The sequence below is a fragment of the Venturia canescens genome, chromosome 4, assembly GCF_019457755.1.
Source record: "Venturia canescens isolate UGA chromosome 4, ASM1945775v1, whole genome shotgun sequence".
NCBI classification, from domain to species: Eukaryota; Metazoa; Arthropoda; class Insecta; order Hymenoptera; family Ichneumonidae; genus Venturia; species Venturia canescens.
The window spans coordinates 12,135,911-12,154,817 of NC_057424.1; the positions used below are offsets into that span (position 1 = coordinate 12,135,911).

The following is an 18,907-nucleotide window of genomic DNA, read 5'->3' on the forward strand; positions in this document are numbered from 1 at the left end:
CAAAGGTCGCTTGACAGAGACGCGCGGGCTCTTTGCTATGTCTGTGTACCTCGTTACTCAGGGAGTGAACGCGTGGTTTACCGATAACACACCTATAGACCAAGTCTCATATGTCAACTAGTTCTGCGCCCCTCTTTCTCCTTATTATTTCCGTTTTTTATGCGATCGCGTGACACTAAATGCCACTTCACTCTGAAAAATCGTCGTCGAACGAGTTGATTCGGAAAAAAAGAGAAATTTCAAAGCTGAGGTAAAGTCCGTTTCGACCTCTTGAAAAACGTTGCTATTTTCGATGTCGTATACTTTCGATAACTCGTTTTTTTCTGTTCCGAGTATCGTTGCAGTTTTTATTTGCCAGAAACGTCAGCGTTGATATCTTTTATGAGTTTTTCGACACGAGTTGAAGTCGATTTTGTCTACTTTTCGATATAACCACTCAACTGTCTCGGGTCATCAAAATACATTTCGAAATTGTTCGTCGCCGATTTGAAATTGTCCAAAATTGCAATGAACTTCGAACCCTCATTTGTTTTTGTATTTCGGCCACATCGAGGGTACTTTTCTGTACCTCGGCAGCAGATAAAAAACCCATTACAATACGGACAGTGAAGCAGAATCGAGGACATTAACTGACTGGCAGTGAGGTGGAAAAAAAAAACAAAAGAAAATGCTTCGTAAAAAATGGCATTTGCATTATTTATTTTGCCAGCACTTTCGTACTGGAATATCTGGCGTGGTAATTATTTTTGTGGCATCTTGAAACGTGCTCGAAGCCTGCTCCCCTCGGTACGAACTTTACTGGTACCACAATAAAAAATACGTACGTATTCATCACACACAGGATATCGTGAATATCATCTGACGAATTGCTTTCGCAGCAGGCCTCCGCGACTTGATAATGAGAGTGCGAGAAATATGTTTATCGCGCCTTTACCTGCGGACGTCACGCAGTGCAACAACCACAAAAGTCACGAGCGATTATTCCAACAGGAAGAACCATTGCGAGAGAAAGAAAAACAACTTATTGTAGAAAAACGTAAAATCGATTCTCTGAAAATCAGACGTTTTTCTGCCTCGAGTACGTACGTCTCGTCCGTTCTTTTATACGGAATACTCGTTATCGAATAGCTAAATCGTAATACATACGATTTTACCCTCTATTGAATTTACCTCATCTCATTTATTCACTTTGATACTATATTCTCTGTATCATCAATTTTACGTATTCGTAATGCAAATTATTTCTTCGTTGGAAATCCTTTGAACGAAGATTTTCTGAATTCTGCTCTATATTTTATATAACAAGAAATTTGTCATAAGATCCAAATAATTCGGCTCATATTCAGAATACGAGATTGATTTCTTAAAAAATAAATGCAATAATCTTATATTAATTTCTGTATCATTCGTGAACGCTGATAAATCTTCATCGTCGTCAATTTGATAGTCCATAAGAGAGTTTCCCCGGAATAAAGTCGTCAATACTTTTGCTTTTCTGCACGCAGAGATAAATCGATAATATCGCCAATACTTGGAGCCCTTATCCGTAAAAATGTATATACACAAGTAAATATCTATATACCTTTTGATCGAAACCGGGGTCAAACTTTTCCAATCATACCTCGAGAACGTAGTGGAAGGATTCAGTCTCGGCTCTATTTTTTTTCTCCTCGTCGAGCCTCCGACCTTTTCCTTTATTCTGTCGTACTTCAGCCCTTCTCTTCCGCTTCCTCGAGTCAGTCCTATTTTCAACGCTGATATTCTCACAGCCGAGAACTCGACGACGGAGGACGTACGGATTCGTACCGCGTAATGAAAGTTCGCAAAAGAAGTCGTGCCCTCTACTCACTGAACTTTTCGACGCCTTCTATAGTAGAAACCTTTCGTTCCTGCGTCTTCGTACCATCGCATTTCCGTTTTGCTCTTCGACTTTCGTTACTCCCCACCCTCGTTCTGTATCACTATCTATACTGTTTAGTCTTCGTCTCCTCCACCTATAAAACATGTCCCGGCCGAAAGGTCATCTCTAATAAACTTTACTTCAAGATCGAATTTCTCAGAAGCGAAAAAGCAGCGACTAATCATTCCCACGCCAGATAATTCCGCGGACTTTACGGCTATCTCCGCGATCGTCATACGGCGAATTTTCTCTCTTCCCTATTTAGAGTATCGCATCCACTCGCTTCATTGAATTACAGTAGCAACACTAAAAATTTTATAGTTGCAAATTTTTCTAACTCATGGCACAGATTAGCTTCTGGTGGTAATGATACGATACGTAAGTGTATAATACATGCGATTTATAGGCATCGGAAGTATGCACGTATATGAGGCGTATCAATATCATAGCCAACAAGATGGTTTATTCAACCGCGAAAGATCGATCTTACAGCATACATTCTCAGCGCTCTTTCCTAGTCATCTAACTTTATTATCGTACCGAAAAAGGATGATGAAATGAAACCGTGCCAATAAAATCAGCATCAGGAACATCGAAGTTATCGATCATTTTGTCGTTGCTCGTGAACGGGCGTGTGAAGCTGGGGAAAAATGAGCGAGGGTACAAAATGGACCACTGTTTATAAAATAATTTAGATTTTCACTTCTCCTACAACGAATCCATTTTTGAGGTTTCATTATCTCTAATCGCACGTCAAGCACTCCCAAACATGAGCATTTCTGCTGACTTTACCAAAAAAGAATCTTCGTTTTTTTGCTGTGTGCTCGGTTTTTTCAGGCCTTTCATTTTGCCCCAGCGTTCCATTTTGCCTTGATCTCCACGATATACGAATCCTGTTCACAGTACCGTCTACAACATTGGATGTATAATACAGTGTGACATTTAAGATTACGATCAGTCTCGCTTAAATTTGAATACAGTCGTTAACGATCGATCACCGAAGTGTGTGAGGCTAGAACAAGAGAAAAGAGAGCAAGTGCCGAGGCAAAGAAAAAGACAGGAAGTGACAATGGTCGTTACGGTGTGCCGTAATAAGTAAAAGGTGCCGCGAACCACGGGTCTCGTGGCAAAATATGCCATCGCGGTGTGTTGCCGACTCTTGGAGATGGAGTGAGAGTGGAAGAGGGAAAAGCGAAAGGGAGCGAGCTCGCGTCTCGTCGTTGCCCTAAAGCCTTGCGTGTGATAAACTCCAGCTCGCTTCGTCACGCTGACTTATCAACGTGATACGGCACAGATCCGTGAACAACTGTATACAGAAATATATTTTGTTCGTGCGTAATATCCGAGACTTTCTTTCAAGCAATCGAACGTTATTTTGATTTGTTTTCTGCATGATGGAAGGTTTGATGGAAAAATTAAGGCACTTGCTCCCTGTTCAAATATGAAAAGCTCGTTGAAGGCAGCTGTTCGAAAAAGGTCAAAGCTCTCGACTCGACTTTGCAAAACGTATGCTTGTTTAGTTCGATTTGAGTCTGCTATGTTTTCGAATGGAGCTCACCAGAGCGGCGCACCTTTTGCAGAGCATTTGACAATTGCTTTCTTTACGACGCAAATCGATCATTTTTCTGTCGGAAAGTTTGATAACCGTAGGCGTCGCCACATAGGCCAATCTTCAGAAGCCAATAGCAAGCGAATGCATTCTCGTGTGTACATCAATGTCGAAAGAATGTTTCGTGGTTACTTTTCCTTTATACAGAAATATAGATATCTCCTTGGTCGTGCTCAGCTTCGCAAGAAAAAGAGAAGCATTACGAAGATGAAAAGTTTTCTCGGCTTGGGGAAAAATTCCGATAACTTCACAGAGCTGGAATTGCACGTTACAAGCTCTAACGTTATATAGAGAAATAAGAGGAGAAAGAAAGAAAGACAGAGGGAGAGTCAAGACGTGAGAATTGAAGTGCGAAGGGGACCGCGGAGGCCATGGAAAAAACAAAAACTTGAAACGCCTCGAACCCTTTTTACCCGCCGACGTTTGAGGTGAAAAAGTTCGCTGAATGTTGTTCAACAAAAACAAAAGTTTTGCATGCTGCTTAAGAACTCGCGTTGGCAAACTCGCCTTAATCAATCAATATAAAATCGCGGTTTGCGGAGAGCGGTATCCACAACTCAATTATCAAGGTGACATTTTCTGTTGTGAAAATGTCGAGCTGATTCGACGACTTTCGAAGTTATTGCTTCGGATGAAATATTGGTAAAAATGCCATCGATAGTGGCAGTATCTTGTGCCGTTGAAAATCGGGATCAATTAGATCTGCTCGGCTGTCACGTAACCATTTTGCGGTTTGGCATTCGTGCCATCGTGGCATCGTTGTCGTGTGCTCCGAAAATCCAAAGACATCGTGTCTCCAAAGTCCGGTCGTTTCATAACGAAATTATCCCGAAATTTGTCGTTTTTTTCGATTCCATCAACTCGAAAAAAAAAAAAACATCGTTAAAAAAACAACAACTTTTTATTCTACCGGCCAGATTTCATAGTCGAGTTTCACCCCTGCCCCCATTACCGTGGAAAACTGATCCGTGTCAAAAGGTTTTAACTCCGCAACACAGCGCGCGCAGTTACACTAGCCACGAAACTGTCTGGACGAAAAAATTGATTATCAAAGGATTCGTAACGAACGATCACCCACCCATCTACATAGATGTTTGACGCAACACGCGCGGAGTAGCTTAATTTGCGAGATAGCGGAAGTCGCATGCCTCCGACCACGCATCCATCCATCTGGCTCGTGGGGAACAGGCCTTGATGTGTTTCTCCTCGTATCTGCAATATCCATACGACTATACAAAGAGAAACATCAAACATGCATAGCCAGACGTAGGCTAGCTATTGTTTCGAACACTGGCGTAAATATCCAATGGTTGGTTATATCTACTTTAGCGTAGGCGAGTGTTTTACAGATAGTCGGAGAGTTAAAGAGAAAAACAAAAAATTGGGTTTTATCGGAGCATATATCGGGACAGAAAAAGAGAGGAAGAATGCTTTTGCAGTTCGAACAAACGAGCTTCAGCACCAGGCAATCGAAAGCGTGCTGGAATCTTTTTTCCCTTTTTCTTTTTCATTTTCTGCTTTTTTTACAATTGGACTGTTTTTCAAATGACAAGAGCTCCTGAATTTTCATTGGATCGGGAAAGCTTTTCTCACTTCCCTGCTCCTCCTCCTCCAGAGAGGCTGTTTTTATCAATCTATGCAAATTCGAATCACCGCAATGAGCACCATTGAATCATCGCTCTGTTTATTCGAACGTATAGCTTCGTACATAGATGGAAAATACCGAGCGAAATCAGCATTTTTCGTTCCTATCAACCTTTCAATCTCATAACGGTTAATTCAACTCATTGTTTACTCACGCGTTATTCCGCACTTTGAAAACAAACGCGTACTCCGTTTGTTGTCTCCCTGGCTTACGGAGCACGCAGGTTATCTTTTTACCATCGATTTTATGCATTTTATCGACGGTCAAAAATACGTAAACGCCAAGTCGTTTTAAATTAACGAAATATTTCACTGACGCCGTCACCGTTGATTAATTCAATTGAAAATTCAGCAATTCAATTAGGTCCTTGCTGAACATTCACTTCGATGATTGTGTGCTGAAAAATATTGAATACAACGCCATGAAATGTAATCGAGTTGAACAGCATTGATTCGAATGTGACCTTTTTTCTATTTTATCATCATTAAATTGTCACGAGACATAAATTTCATGCTTCATGCCCTGAACTACGTTTCTACTTAGGAATATTTTTGACACTGAAAAATCATTTCACCTGCTGTTTATCAGTCATGCATCGGAGAAATAAAAAATTGTTGAAAACGAAATATCCATCCTGTGCGACCCGTCCCGGGAAATTGAGCACGAAGATCGTGTTACTCCTACGCTGAAAAACTGTGGTACATTCATATGATAATGAAACACAATGGCTGTGGTAATTATCATCTGTTCGTACGAATAATTTGTGTCATTTGATAAATTATAGGTGATTGGTTGATTAGGATCGTCGAGTTATTCTATCTCGTTTTTCTGGTTTTCCTTCTCGCTTTCTCTTTCCATATACTTTGAACGACCTTGTCTCATACCAACGCATAATTCTTTGTTTTTTTGTTCGTTCGTCCACGCGTCACGTGAGCGCGCGACCCAAACTCGCTCGTGCTCTCGTAGTACGCGATATTGCGATAATATTCGTCGAGCATTTCTCCCATTAATTTTATCACGCGAATGCAACAGTCACCGAAACTTGTTACTTCGAATAATTGGATTTTATCTACCTCGCAATCGTCCTTTCGGATTATTTCGTTCATTTTTTAAGGTTAAACGCCGCTTTTTATGAACTGATAATTATAAAAATTATTCACTTGCCATGGGAGTACGATACTAATAGGAACGAAGCCATTGGAAGAAAAGGGCACGTTGGTAGTGCGGAGAATTTTTTACAACCTCGAGCTAAACAAATTCAAGCTAAAATCTAAGCTCGTGTGATCCAGAGATGATAAATTCCATCTCGCTAAAAGCTGGAATGTGGGTGGAGGGTCTTTTGTTTAAAATTCTGCTTTAAATTTCAGTACAGAGAGTATGAACGGTGATGGAACTTTTTTTTCGACTTTACGTGCATTTTATAGTTCGAAGGAAGTCCCAGAATTTGAAATAACCTTCAATAATTATTTTTACCAATTTTCTGGCTTCATTCGAACATCAAAAACGCCAATAACTTTGTCAATAGATAATAATATGCTTTTTGTTTTACTTTCAAGCATTCTCAGCTCCACATTTTTACTCCATTCAATGTGAGTAAATTCGTTATCGAGTCCATATGTATTGAGAGAAAAAGTGAGGAATGCTCTAATTAAAAAAGCTTTTTGTTCTTTTCTGAGAAAAAACCAAGAGTTTGAAATACACCGATTCTAGGAAAATGTTTATTCATATTATAAATAAATCTTATTCACATTTAACGAACTTGACACGAGCTCCAATTCAAATGTAACTTTGAAACAAAAACTATGTACTCACTGTACGGTGGGGGATACTTAATTTTTGCAGTCACGACGCAGGTACTCGCAATAGTGTTTTTTCGTTTTGTCAATGAAGAATCGACAGTTTATCAATCAAAAAACGTCGACACTTTTATTGATAGAAAGAATTGGTGAGTTAAAAATCTACAGTATGTTACAATCAGACTTGTGTGGAGTCAACTTCGATTCAGGACTCAATTGTCGTGCCTGAGATTTAATTTTGAACTGACTCCCTCTGTCCAGCAAACAACTGCTTTAGCCAATGGAGGGAGAATTATGAAAATTTAAACATTTCTTAGTAAAAAAAAAACGTCATCAGAAGGATGACTTTTTGAAGTACGCATAGCAAATTCACATTTCTTACGATTTAGATGAATACGACAGAAAAAAGGTGAATTTATGAGCCATACATGTGGTCAAAGCGAAGATCAATCCTTTGACCTGAGCCAGCGCATTTAGGGATGATACTCTAAAACTAATAATTTAAATGTTAGTTTTACGAAAGTCTATTCAGCATGTGACACGCAACACTCGCACTTTGTGTTTAGGGATAAAACGTCGTTTGATTAACCGTAGTCGAAAATAGTGGTAAATTAAACTGATTATCTTCCAATCACACCAATAACATAGAAATATTGAGGCAATAAATGTTAATAGATCCATTGAAAAATCTAGCGAGAGCGAAACGAATGACGATAATTTGAGATTCCCATCTCCGTTGGTTGATGGGTGCGTAAACATTATTGTGGAATATTTATCGCTGTATAATATCACAGTGGATGGCGATATAAAGTCTGAATTCTGGTGTGCGATAAAAATCCGATTTGAAGTACAGGCCGACCGCGGAGCCTCGGGTCCTTTCCGGAAAGGGTCTGCAGCCGAAAACGTTGTTGGTGGAATGAAAGAGAGAAAGAAATAAAAATAAAGATTCATATGGTGAAATAAGCATGTGCGCGGCTTCCGTTTCGTGTAGAATCAAATTCGAAGAAACCAAGTGAGGAAGAGAGATTTATGCTGTCGGAATGAAGGAGCGAGGGGGCCGGGGAATGGAGGAGGGAGGATATAGCGAAGAACAAGAAGATTGGAAGCGCAGAACTGCGAAGGCAGACAAGCCGGCGAGCGCGCCAGTGGCTTGGAGTAAACGCGAATGAGAGTTTTACGAGTGTGTATACGACGAAAGGGAGGCGCCCCGATGCGGATAAAAAGGTGTTTGGTCTACCTATATTTAAGACCAGTGGCTAGAAGAAGAGATACATATACTTCTTACATATACGAAAGGCGTTTAAGAGCATGTATATTCATACAGGGGTGTGCCCCAACGGGGAGAGGTCGAGTCCGCGGGCGACTTTGCGCTCGCGAAACTCTCTCGCGTCTAGGTTATATCTCTCCCCTTCCCCGTGGCCCGATGCCCAGCCCGCACACCCTTACCTACAGCATCCCAGCGATCATTATTCTTCTTGCCTCGCCAGTTGTTAGTCCCGAGGGTCTTGTGCTCTTCTTCCCTTTCTTTTTCCACGCTCTGTCTCCTCGCCTGTCTCCCTCTGAATCCTCCCTCGCTGTACGCCTAGAAATAAAGAGAAAAAAAGAAAGTAACGAGTGCGAGGAAGATGGATGAAAAGAACAACGAGAGTAGACGAGAAAAATACAGATATATTAAGGAAAAATAAAAAGAAGAAAAAAGCAAGCAAGCGAAAGATGGAGGGACGGATATGTGAAATTTATCGTTCGCACAGCTCGCCTAATGTGTCCCGTCAGAGTAAACTTAATGTAGTTCGCTATTAGAGGAAAGAGATGCTTACTTTTCTCCATTTATTGTCAAGATAGTTTCGTATACGAAAAAAACGTTCGTTTTCGTTTTGATAAATCCAGTGGGCGAAATGTCATATTCATTTTCATTTTATTTTCGTTATCACCTTTCCATAGTGTCCAGTAAAACTTTATATGTTCGACCTCCCAAGCGCGGGGTGCTAGTTTCTCACGCTCGTTTGGCGCATGCTACTCGAGTTTCTTCAAATGACTTCAGAAATAATTCAAGCCCTGCGAGGTTCAGTTCGCGGCATCGTGAAAAACGGTGGTTAAGCGATCCGTTATTGAATGTGCATCCGGAGCAATTTTTTGGGAGTAAATTCATTCGCATTTATTCAGAAACGTTCGCTCGATTAAAAAACGACTTTTGGTTTGTTTTAATAAAATAGTTTTGCGCGTTGGTACAGCGATGTCCAACGAGCAACAATCGCCGTGTGAAAACAGCGGAGATTCATCGTCCCACGTGCAACTCACGTGGTCGTAGGAATTTTTTTATTAGCGACAAAAACGCTCAAGTCCCGTATGAGCTCATCACCTGTTGTACCTTGCGAGCTCTGACGCGGCCCTCCTCCTCTTGGTTTGCCACTCTCCCACCGTCGTGGCTCGCGTCACAAAATGTCCCTTTCGTAGAATATATTAATATGCTTTTTTCTCCATTAACATTAACCTAAAATTAGGCCGTTACTTCGTCAGCCACCTTTTTATCGGTGCTGGACATCAAGTTACCCCGGCGCATATGAGCCCGGTACTTAACGCAGGCTCGTATACCTTGCTAATAATTTTGAGTGTGTCCTTAAAAATTCTCCAAATAACTCAAAATACGCTCTATCAGAGAACACACATCGTTAATGTCCAACATCTACATTTTTTCCCTGTTTGATTTACATTAACGTTTCATGTTGATGATCAACATAAATCTTCGCTAATGGCCATTCATCCAAGTTCCTGAAACGATGATAAAATCAAATTCTTTACATTAAGTTAGGCATTTGTTTTTTCTTTCATTTTTCACTTTATTTTTGTTTGTTTTTGCAATGCAACTTTGGAAGGAAGTTTGAAAGAAAGTCCGACCGGTATAGGACATTTAAAATATGTAGATATAATTCTCATCACAGTTCCAGGTGAGACCGGTTTGACTCGTTGGGTCTTTACAAAACACGCGGTCCAGCAACCGTTTTTTGCTTCGTTTTTACGTACATATTTAATTTTTGTCAGACTATATATTTTTTTTTCTTTTTCTTTTTTTTTTTGTTAATACGAAGGAGCGACGAGATCGCGAACATCAAGTTTAACAAAATGCCTTCGTTCTGCCCTCTCCGTATATACACACACACACTAAATTCACTTATACAGCAGAGTGTGCATACACAGATGGACTGCATTTCTCTCCGGGAGCACGATTTGCATAAAACGTTGTGTATTCCGAGCGTATGATGGCGTATGGTCTCGCAGCAGCTTCGAACCAACAGTCCTCAAACTCCCTATTTCACTCTCTTCCTCTGCTCCCTTCTCTTTCTATCTCTCCGTCTTTCTCTCTCCTCCCCAATTTGCACAGTGTAATCGTGTTATCGTTGTGTAATGATGCGAACCCGTTTCGAGCGTCTCTCACTCTCTTCCTCTCCCTCATCATCCCCCCTAATTAATTGTACCATGTTCTGGCACATCGCGTTGTTTTATTACATTCATGCATGTGCAATCCCCGTTGCATATACGACTTACAAGTATACATATTATGGGAGTAAACGAAAGCTTTTTATTTTCGTCTTGATAGAGACACTGTGCGAAGAAGATCTCACTGTTCTTCGCTCCATTCACTTTCAACTCATTCATTATCTCATCGTCTATTATTCTCGTCTTCTTCTCCGCATCGTAATGTGTTTCTTCTCATCGTGCATTCATGAAACGTTGTCAAAAAGTCTTCGTGCTCGTAAAACAGTTCTGCAATTCTGGAAATTTAGTTTAAATTAACACACCGACCGATGTGTCAACTTTTCGCTATAAAAAAAAAAAAGGTGTGATCGGAATGCCCGAGGCTGCGATTTTGACTCGATAGCGTTACGATCGATGCTCATCGGGATTTCTGGTAGAATATTTTTTTGAAAATAAGCACATAAACGGCCCCAAAGTCAATCATCGAAGATTTTGCTTACCGAAGAATCATCGCGCCATTCACAATTTCAATTTGATTCTCTGTCGCGTTAACTTGTTTCATCTTTCGCCACGCGTATTTTCAATGAATATCATTCACAGCACGCGTCGCGTTGCGTCTTCAAGATACTCAACTGCGCGCACAAGTGGGTGTGTTGCACTCTTGAAAAGGGTTTTACCGGTCCGCTTCTCGAGCAAGATCGCGGTTATGCGCACGACAAGAGTATTAACTCACTTTATTTATAAATACTTTATACAAATCCCTAATGTTTCCGGTACTCCCACGCCACATTTGGCACATTAATAATGCGCTAACTGTGCCAACGTGTAAATAAAATTCTCACAAAGTACACTCTCTGCGGGTGGCAGGCTGCCATATTTGCTTCAGGGATGAGATGCAGTTATCAAATTACCTATGTGCGTGCACTTCCTATCGAATGCGGATGCTGTGCTCCAGCCATTCGATACTCGGAGATCTCACCGGTATAACCCGATAGACCGACATGAAGCAATAGACTGGCATTCATTGAAATTACGCTTGTGCGACGACACGACTCATCAATCAGTGAGAAAATATCGAATGACTCAAGTTTTATTTTTCTTCTGCGGGTAGATTTTTTATGCATCGCGAGAGGCAAATCTTGACGCTTCGAAAGTGCTGACTATGCTGAAAGAATAAGTAGAAAATGTGTGGAAAAAGAGAGAAAAAAATGGAAGCACGCGACGACGAATCTCTGGTTCAAAAAACTCGATCAGTTTTTATCAATCACGAAATTTTGGGTGAAACAATATTTATTAGAGGAAAAATTTACATGCAAATATCCTCAAAACCGAGGCAGCAAGCCTATGCTGGAAAGCCCCTGGACATCAGTCTTTTTTATAAGGCATTGATGAATTTTTTAAAAACGTGCAATCGTATTGGAATGAAATTTACTTGTGATCATTAAAATTGTACGTTGGATCGGCCATCGGGTAATCCCGCAATGCGGCATGCACAAATTCTGTTTAACGGAAATAAATGACGCCGAATTATGTGATTCTCTTTCTCCCAGTAATGACAAAATATCGCTTCTTTACCATACTCGATGCTTTTCCACCTTTTTTTCGTCCGGACTTTCGTATATTTTACGTCCTTAACGTTTGAATAGCTACCGAAACTGTGCCGATCGGTTTGAAACGAGGTCGTTGTAGTTTTCCATAATTTTCAAAGAGTTACAAATACAGGGACACACGCACTGGTTCATTTCATAGGAAAATACGGAAGCGATGATATCATTCGGATCGACTATCGATGAAGAAAGATAAGAGCGTGCAGACTTTCGAGCCCAATTTTAAATAGTACATGTGCTATTCCAGTCTCGTACGCGGACTGTTCGAGCATTGAAAAATAAAGCAGAAAAATGGGAGAGGGAGGCAAAGGAAAAAAACGTCCATTGAGCTCGTGTGCTGAATACTGGCCAATGCTCTCGCATCAGCAAAAGCAGTTACCGCACCGAGCACTGTCGCGTGTATTCATTGTCCATGAAAACGCGGCTAGAACGAGAGATTGATCGCAGATTTTCAGCTTTTGTTGAAAAATTTTTTGTCATCTTTCTGACCAACCATAACGAAATCACTTCGGATTATAAATCGACAGAGCTCTTCGCGTACCTTTCTTCCCTTCCTTTTTTCAGTTTTATACTACTTGATCGATCGTGTTTACCTCTTTTTCATTCTTGTCAATTAAACTTTTTACGCTTCATTCAATTTGTCACAACACATTTAATCCACAATTACTACTTATCGCGATGCTAAAATAAACGACTCGAGTCCTGACGCCGGTTGTTGATTCGGCCATAGCTTTTGTATAAATCGGCCATAGCTCGAAACAGAGACGAGTCAACAGTAAACTGTTTGCTAAATTCTTCGCTGCATGCAACGAGATTATAATAACGTTGGAATTTTGCTTTAACTTTATTTTCCGTTGCTCACAAAGGAATTGATCACATTATTTTGTTCAATGTACAAAGGAAGGATTTTCTTAACGGTATAAAATGGAATGAAGAAGCAGCATGCACGTCGATGCTCCTGAAGCTTCTGTCGTATTTTGTCGAGAGAAATACAATCTTCAATTCATTTCAAACAATAAATCGTTACAAGGCTTTAAATGACAATGAAAAAGGCTTAACGAAAAACCAAAATGGCGTCAAAATCCGATCTAGAAATGATTTGGCTTTTCGAACTTTTTGGCTTTCGTTATCAGTCAATAAATGAATTCGAGTGCATCAGTTTGCAACGATCATCGAATCACTCAACCCAAAGATTGATCCAGCAAACAAAAGCGTATCAATCACTCGATTAATGAAAAATGTCTCGTGCATTTTTGCACGTAATTGGAAGTAACGAAAAACTCATAAAACATTGCTCGACCGATCGAAAGTGTGTATTCAGTGATGTAAACATAAGAAAGAACCATCAAAGAGCATAATTATTTTTACTCGATTCACAGTTGGATAGCATAACATTATATCGGAAAATCATCTATGCACCACAGGAATACGATAGCGATATGGCCTCGCAATATCGCAATTGTATAACTCAAGTAAAGGGGATAGAACGATCATATACAGAGTTCAAAGAAAACGGGAGATGCGAGGGAACGGCAAAGGTGTACTGACGATCGAATTAGTCTATTTCTCTCTTTGGTATAAAATAGGGATCTCTCGTGATCAGTGCATTACTAAAATGCAGTAGCATGCATGGGTTATTCTATTTCAGATACAAATGATTTCAAGCTCGAATTGTACGGAGCTCACGTCCTTGAAGGACGATGTTATTTCTTCCTTTTTTGCTAAACTTTTGTTTCCATTCATAGACACCATTTTATTTTGTTTTTTGAAAGCTAGGAATTGGATGAAAAATGATAAAAATAATAAAAATTTGTGTACTACCTCGTCTCGCATCGAGATTAAATTTGATAGCAAATGCTCCTTTGTGCACCTACGTCGAAGCAAACGGTAAACGCAATCACAAATAATGTTCAGACTCGTAAATTTTGAAGATATTCGAAAAAAGCTGTTCGTTGATACCTCAACAGAAGTCGAGGTCTTGCTGAATTCCTGAATCCCTCAAATTCGTTAAAAAGCAGGAAAAGTTTCAAATGAGTTTCGAACGGAAGAGCAGACCATTTGGACAGAAGCGATCTGCCTCCACGTGAAACGCCACATATACAGACAAACTTGAAGCGTGCATACACATCACTATTGCATACACGTAGAGAGAGAAGTGCCATAAGCACGAGCCAAGTCTGACTTCCACTCGGTGGAAAATGATTCCGTTATCGCGTCGAGGTGGTACGAGACAAGGCCCCCTGCCATTTTAACACGCGCATTCGTATTCGCCGTTCCTTGATCTCCTCCAAAATATAACGGCTATTATTAATGGTTTTGCGTTCGTATGTATAAGCATGCTCTTGTGGCACCAAAGACAGCTTTGCCACCAAAGATAGTTTGGTAGCACCAAAGAGAGCTTTGACGTCAGAAGATGAAGAATTTAAAAAAAGATTTGAGTAATTTGCATATGAATAAACGGGAAGGAATAATTTCTGATGTTTTTTTAACGAAATGTCCAACGCTTTGAAACTTTTGATTTAAATTAAATCGAATTGCACGAAATGTTTCGATGAACGAAACTTCTGTTAAGTTAACGAATCTCATTTTTACTCCCACAATTCGTCGATTCAACACATCTTTTTTTCCCTCAACGCATGCACCCCGAGGCTTGACAAAAAACCAAGAGCGTGTATATCGCCAACACGAGCATGATCGAGGCGTCGCCGCAGACAGCGGAGATTGACCCATCCGTTTTCGACGTTCGAACGTATCGCATAAAATTTTATTTTTCTCCTCGTAGCTTCATCGATAATGCACGTTCGATTATTTCCTGTAATTCGAACGTAACAAAAAGCTCGAGTCCCCGGTCCATATTGATTACTCTCCGGGGACGAGCCCGCTGTTAACGGAGCTTTTCTCCTCGACCAGCATCATTATTCCCGAGGATTCGTGTACTCGAGAGTACTCTGTTGGCAGAAACGACTATATAAAAGAGGCTTGATCAGTAACACATACGTAATGCATCGGTGCGTCGCATGAAGTCTCTCTTTTTTTTGTACGTCCTACAGAAAGCTAACGAATGTTTGACACAATTGATTAACGCAAAAAACCAGCATCGTTCCGAGGAACGATTGCGACCATAGCTTCTGAAATCGACTCATTGTCAGAAGCTGACTCTTTCTCCCAAAATATTTTTCACCAACTCAACAATCGCTCGAAATCGTTCAGAGGAATTATTTCGTACAATTTCATTCGTAGTACGAAATGTCCGCAAGCTCGATTGCTTTTTAGTGTCTCATTAATATGAAATCGAATGCTCTAACAGCACAAAGTTTTCAGGGAGCCAGATAAACATACCGGCTTTCGCGACTCGCGGTAATTAACACTTGAAGCAAACAGGACACGTGCGTTAGCGTTGTTCTCGTGGACTCGTAAGAGCATGCCGAACAGCGTATACTCACCAAAGGTTCATACATACATGTTTATATGTGTGCCTGTCTTTATATACAAACGAATGCTCATATATTACGTGCAGCATATATGCGCATGGCGGAAACCCCGAGGGTTTCAGAATCCGCGTTATAGTTCTACTCCTCCTCGCTTGTATGAATGTACGTGCATATTCATTTACTTACACAGCCTCCTCGCTCTCTGCTTGCCACCTCGAGCTTACGACCACCCGCACACCTGACGCACACTGGCTGCTGTGCACCAACTATGCCACGACGATAAACCATTAAATCCCATTATTAATTCCAACACTGCGCGATCCCCACTCTCATACCTCGACTCTAATTTCTTCGTTATTTTTCCAAGTGCGATGGTACGCCAGTGGAAATGGGTCAATGTATGCAAACAAAAGCGGCTTTATACGTGCCTCTTGTTCAATGTTTCAAATTAAGAATATACACAAGTCTGCATTTTCAAGGAAGATTATTTAGAGGATCTTTCGTAACCCGCAAAGTCTCAAATATGATATCACTTTGGCTTATCGTCGTGGTTGAATAAGCTTTTTTCATCCAGAATATATTTATTATGGCTCCGCAAAATACGCTACGGAAGTGCTAAGGGTTTTCCAGAACGACTCAAATTTTCAAGACTTCATTTGATCTACTTAGAAACTTGAAGTAGATCACTTGAATGCTGTCTTTCAAAATGATAGTCGAGCGTACGATTTTCGTTGCATTTGTTTAGCCTCTGACAGAATTTCAACAGTTTAGAAACGTCGAATCATGATGAAGGTCGAATATTGTTCTTGTACGGGTTACAATTGGCATTCGTTCATTCGATTCATTTAATCGAGAGCTAAACAAAGCGAGAGTGTCTCTCTGATTTGCACCAGTCAATCACGACTCTCGCATATGCCTTCCGCCCCGTTGAACACGGCTATACTGTCGTAAGTGCAAACGAGCAAGGGCGAACTCAAGACGAATCCGCATGCTCTTTCGTTCGCTGCAAATTCACAAAATTCGAAGGGGATTCTCGATCGAGAATTAATCATCGGATGCTTCTAGAGAAAGCTTGAAAGTGAAATATAAAAGCAAGAATAGCAGCCATTGATTCTTTTAACGCGATCAATTTAGATTGAGATTTAAACTTGGAATGCTCTCTTAGGACTTTGACTTGTTCAATGTAAGAATTATTTCCTGTTCGCCACTGAAGTTAAACACGTTCATTCGAAGCAGAAAATTTATTCTTTGCTCCCTTCTTTAGCAAAGCGAGCAGAAAGCAGGGGGAAACGCATTTGTTTTCTTGAATTCAGGTTAGGTATTTCCAGCTATACGTATTGTGAGAGCAAGTAGATCTAGTGTAACTGGACGGGTGCGACCCTTGATTGTCAGTCGGTTCGCGGATATGCAAACTTTGTTGAAACTTCTCTGGTAGTCTAGGGCAAGGGTAGAGGTGGCGCGGTAGCCAAGATCCTAAGAGGTGAGGAGTGTGAGAATGTTTCCGAGAGAAACTCTCATATTTTGCGACATTCCCTTGGGGAGAACAAAGCGACCTTCCAAGAGCTACGCCCGCACCAGCGAGTTCCAGGTGTACTTTGTCCAACGGTTTTGCTCGCTCTCTAGCCCTCCAAATGTATATATGTATGTCGAACTATGTACGTACCTAGGTATATGTACCTTCACGTAACGTGTGTCTCGAAGCTTAGTTCTCAGAGTTTGTCGGTCTTCCAACGCGATCGTAGCGGTTGGAAGACCCTTACCTCCTCTCGGATCTTTCCCCTTTTTGTGAGGTACCTTGCCGTCGGTGTACTTAGGACCTCTTTCTACCCGTCTAATTTCCCGTGCAATCATTCACCTCGAGATAACCATGGCCCGGAATCAAGTAGTTTGATTGCACTTACGAAACGCCAGCCAATTTTATTTCACCTGATATTCTGGCGTATCATACCGAAGGCGTTGTAGACGCGTGCAGATATTTGGTGATTTGAGGTGATCACGCAGAGTATGCTGAGGATCGTGTAAGATTATAATTCACGTTCATTAAAGTGTGGTACATCTTCGTAATGGCATAGACCTCCTCGTTATACCTGGAACTCAAACGTTAAGGGGAACAAAGACAGAGGAGAAGAGGAGGAGGAGAGCAAGCTTCAGTTTCGTCGCTCCAAAAGTTCATGGACGCGGGAGATTCCACGAGCTAAAGTTCCCGGAGACTCTTCACATCGCTCTCATGTGGTTGGACCACGTGAAAGAGACTTCCACTCGAAGAGCGAGAGAGGGAAAAAGAGAGCAGCCAGTTAAGAGACGGAGATGGAAGCGTGTGCGTCTGAGCCAGAGCGAGAGAAGGGGCAAGAAAGAGGGAGAGAAATCATGAATGCAGGATCCACGGAGCATGGACCCGTCACCACCTGAAGATTGTAATGTGGAATGTCCATAAATTGTTAGAATACCTGTGAGAGCCCGAAAGCTGTCGCTTTCTCTTCCTCTCTCTCTCTCCCTATACGCTTCTCTTCTCTCTACCCTTCCATTCTCAACTGTCCTCCTCTAGCCACAAACATTAGTGTTGATTGTTACCACTGCTAAATGATGGGTGGTCCTGGTGGCATGTAACGCGACAACGAAGCTCTGGAAAAACGACCCATGACCCCAGAATGTATCGGCTTCTCAATCTCGAAAATGCCACCCCATGCCTCGGTGCGAACAAGCAAAATTAATTAGTTATTTTTACGCAGTCGTCGGCGTTTCAATCGTCAGGTTTTCGTCTCAAAACGTTTCCCCAACATCTAGAGCAGTTCGAATCTATAAGACAACGTCCTCGAGTCTGTGCCCAGCTCGGTGTCTCCTAACGAAGCTTTGATTTCTTTCCACATTTGTCATCTGCCGTCTGAGCTTTCTTCAAGTATCCTCGAAGCATCGCAGTAATTGTTAGATGACTTAGTAATAACATCGAAAAAAATGACGTATCTCAAGAGAATTGGTGACTCTCGAGTCAATAAAAACTTGAAGATGTTTGACTAAATTGAGCTTCTTTATCAACGTCATGTCAAGATAAATCCATTAAAATTTTATGATCACGATATGTGGAATCGCCTATAAGATATGACTGTGACATTTTTATGATGGATGCCCGAATGATAATATTGGCTGACACATTTACTTGCAAGCTATGTGGATGCCTCACATATGAACTGATTTGAAGAAAACGCGTGGACCGTATAGCTCGAACCTGTCTGTAACGTATTGAGGGGAGAAGCCGTAGTGTACGGAATGGGGGCTCGCCTTAGTTCAGGAATCTGGACTGGGGGAAGCGAAGGGTGCAGGCAAGTAAGAAGACAAAGCGATCAAATTTCCTGCGAGCAAATATCAATTTCGTTTATTGTGATTCTATATCGTTCGCGATCGGTCTTTTATCACTCGAGTCAGACGGTTTACGGGGCGTATGAGACAC

General features: G+C 41.1%; 1 protein-coding gene and 1 long non-coding RNA gene across 6 annotated transcripts in view; one reads left to right on the forward strand and one right to left on the reverse strand.

The window, feature by feature from the left end:
* The window catches only part of LOC122409854 (mannosyl-oligosaccharide 1,2-alpha-mannosidase IA-like), a 336,122-nt gene that overhangs the window by 237,588 nt on the left and 79,627 nt on the right, over positions 1-18,907 (forward strand). The window lies entirely within an intron of this gene.
* LOC122409861 (uncharacterized) overlaps positions 1-18,907 on the reverse strand; it is a 129,037-nt gene that overhangs the window by 28,033 nt on the left and 82,097 nt on the right. For 2 of the 3 annotated variants that reach the window (XR_006260774.1, XR_006260776.1), the window contains exon 4: positions 8,397-8,532. This is a non-coding gene — a long non-coding RNA (uncharacterized lncRNA). Of the gene's footprint in view, positions 1-4,441; positions 4,722-5,308; positions 5,552-5,728; positions 5,848-8,396; positions 8,533-18,907 lie in introns of those variants that run through there. The other variant, XR_006260775.1, reaches the window with a different exon arrangement.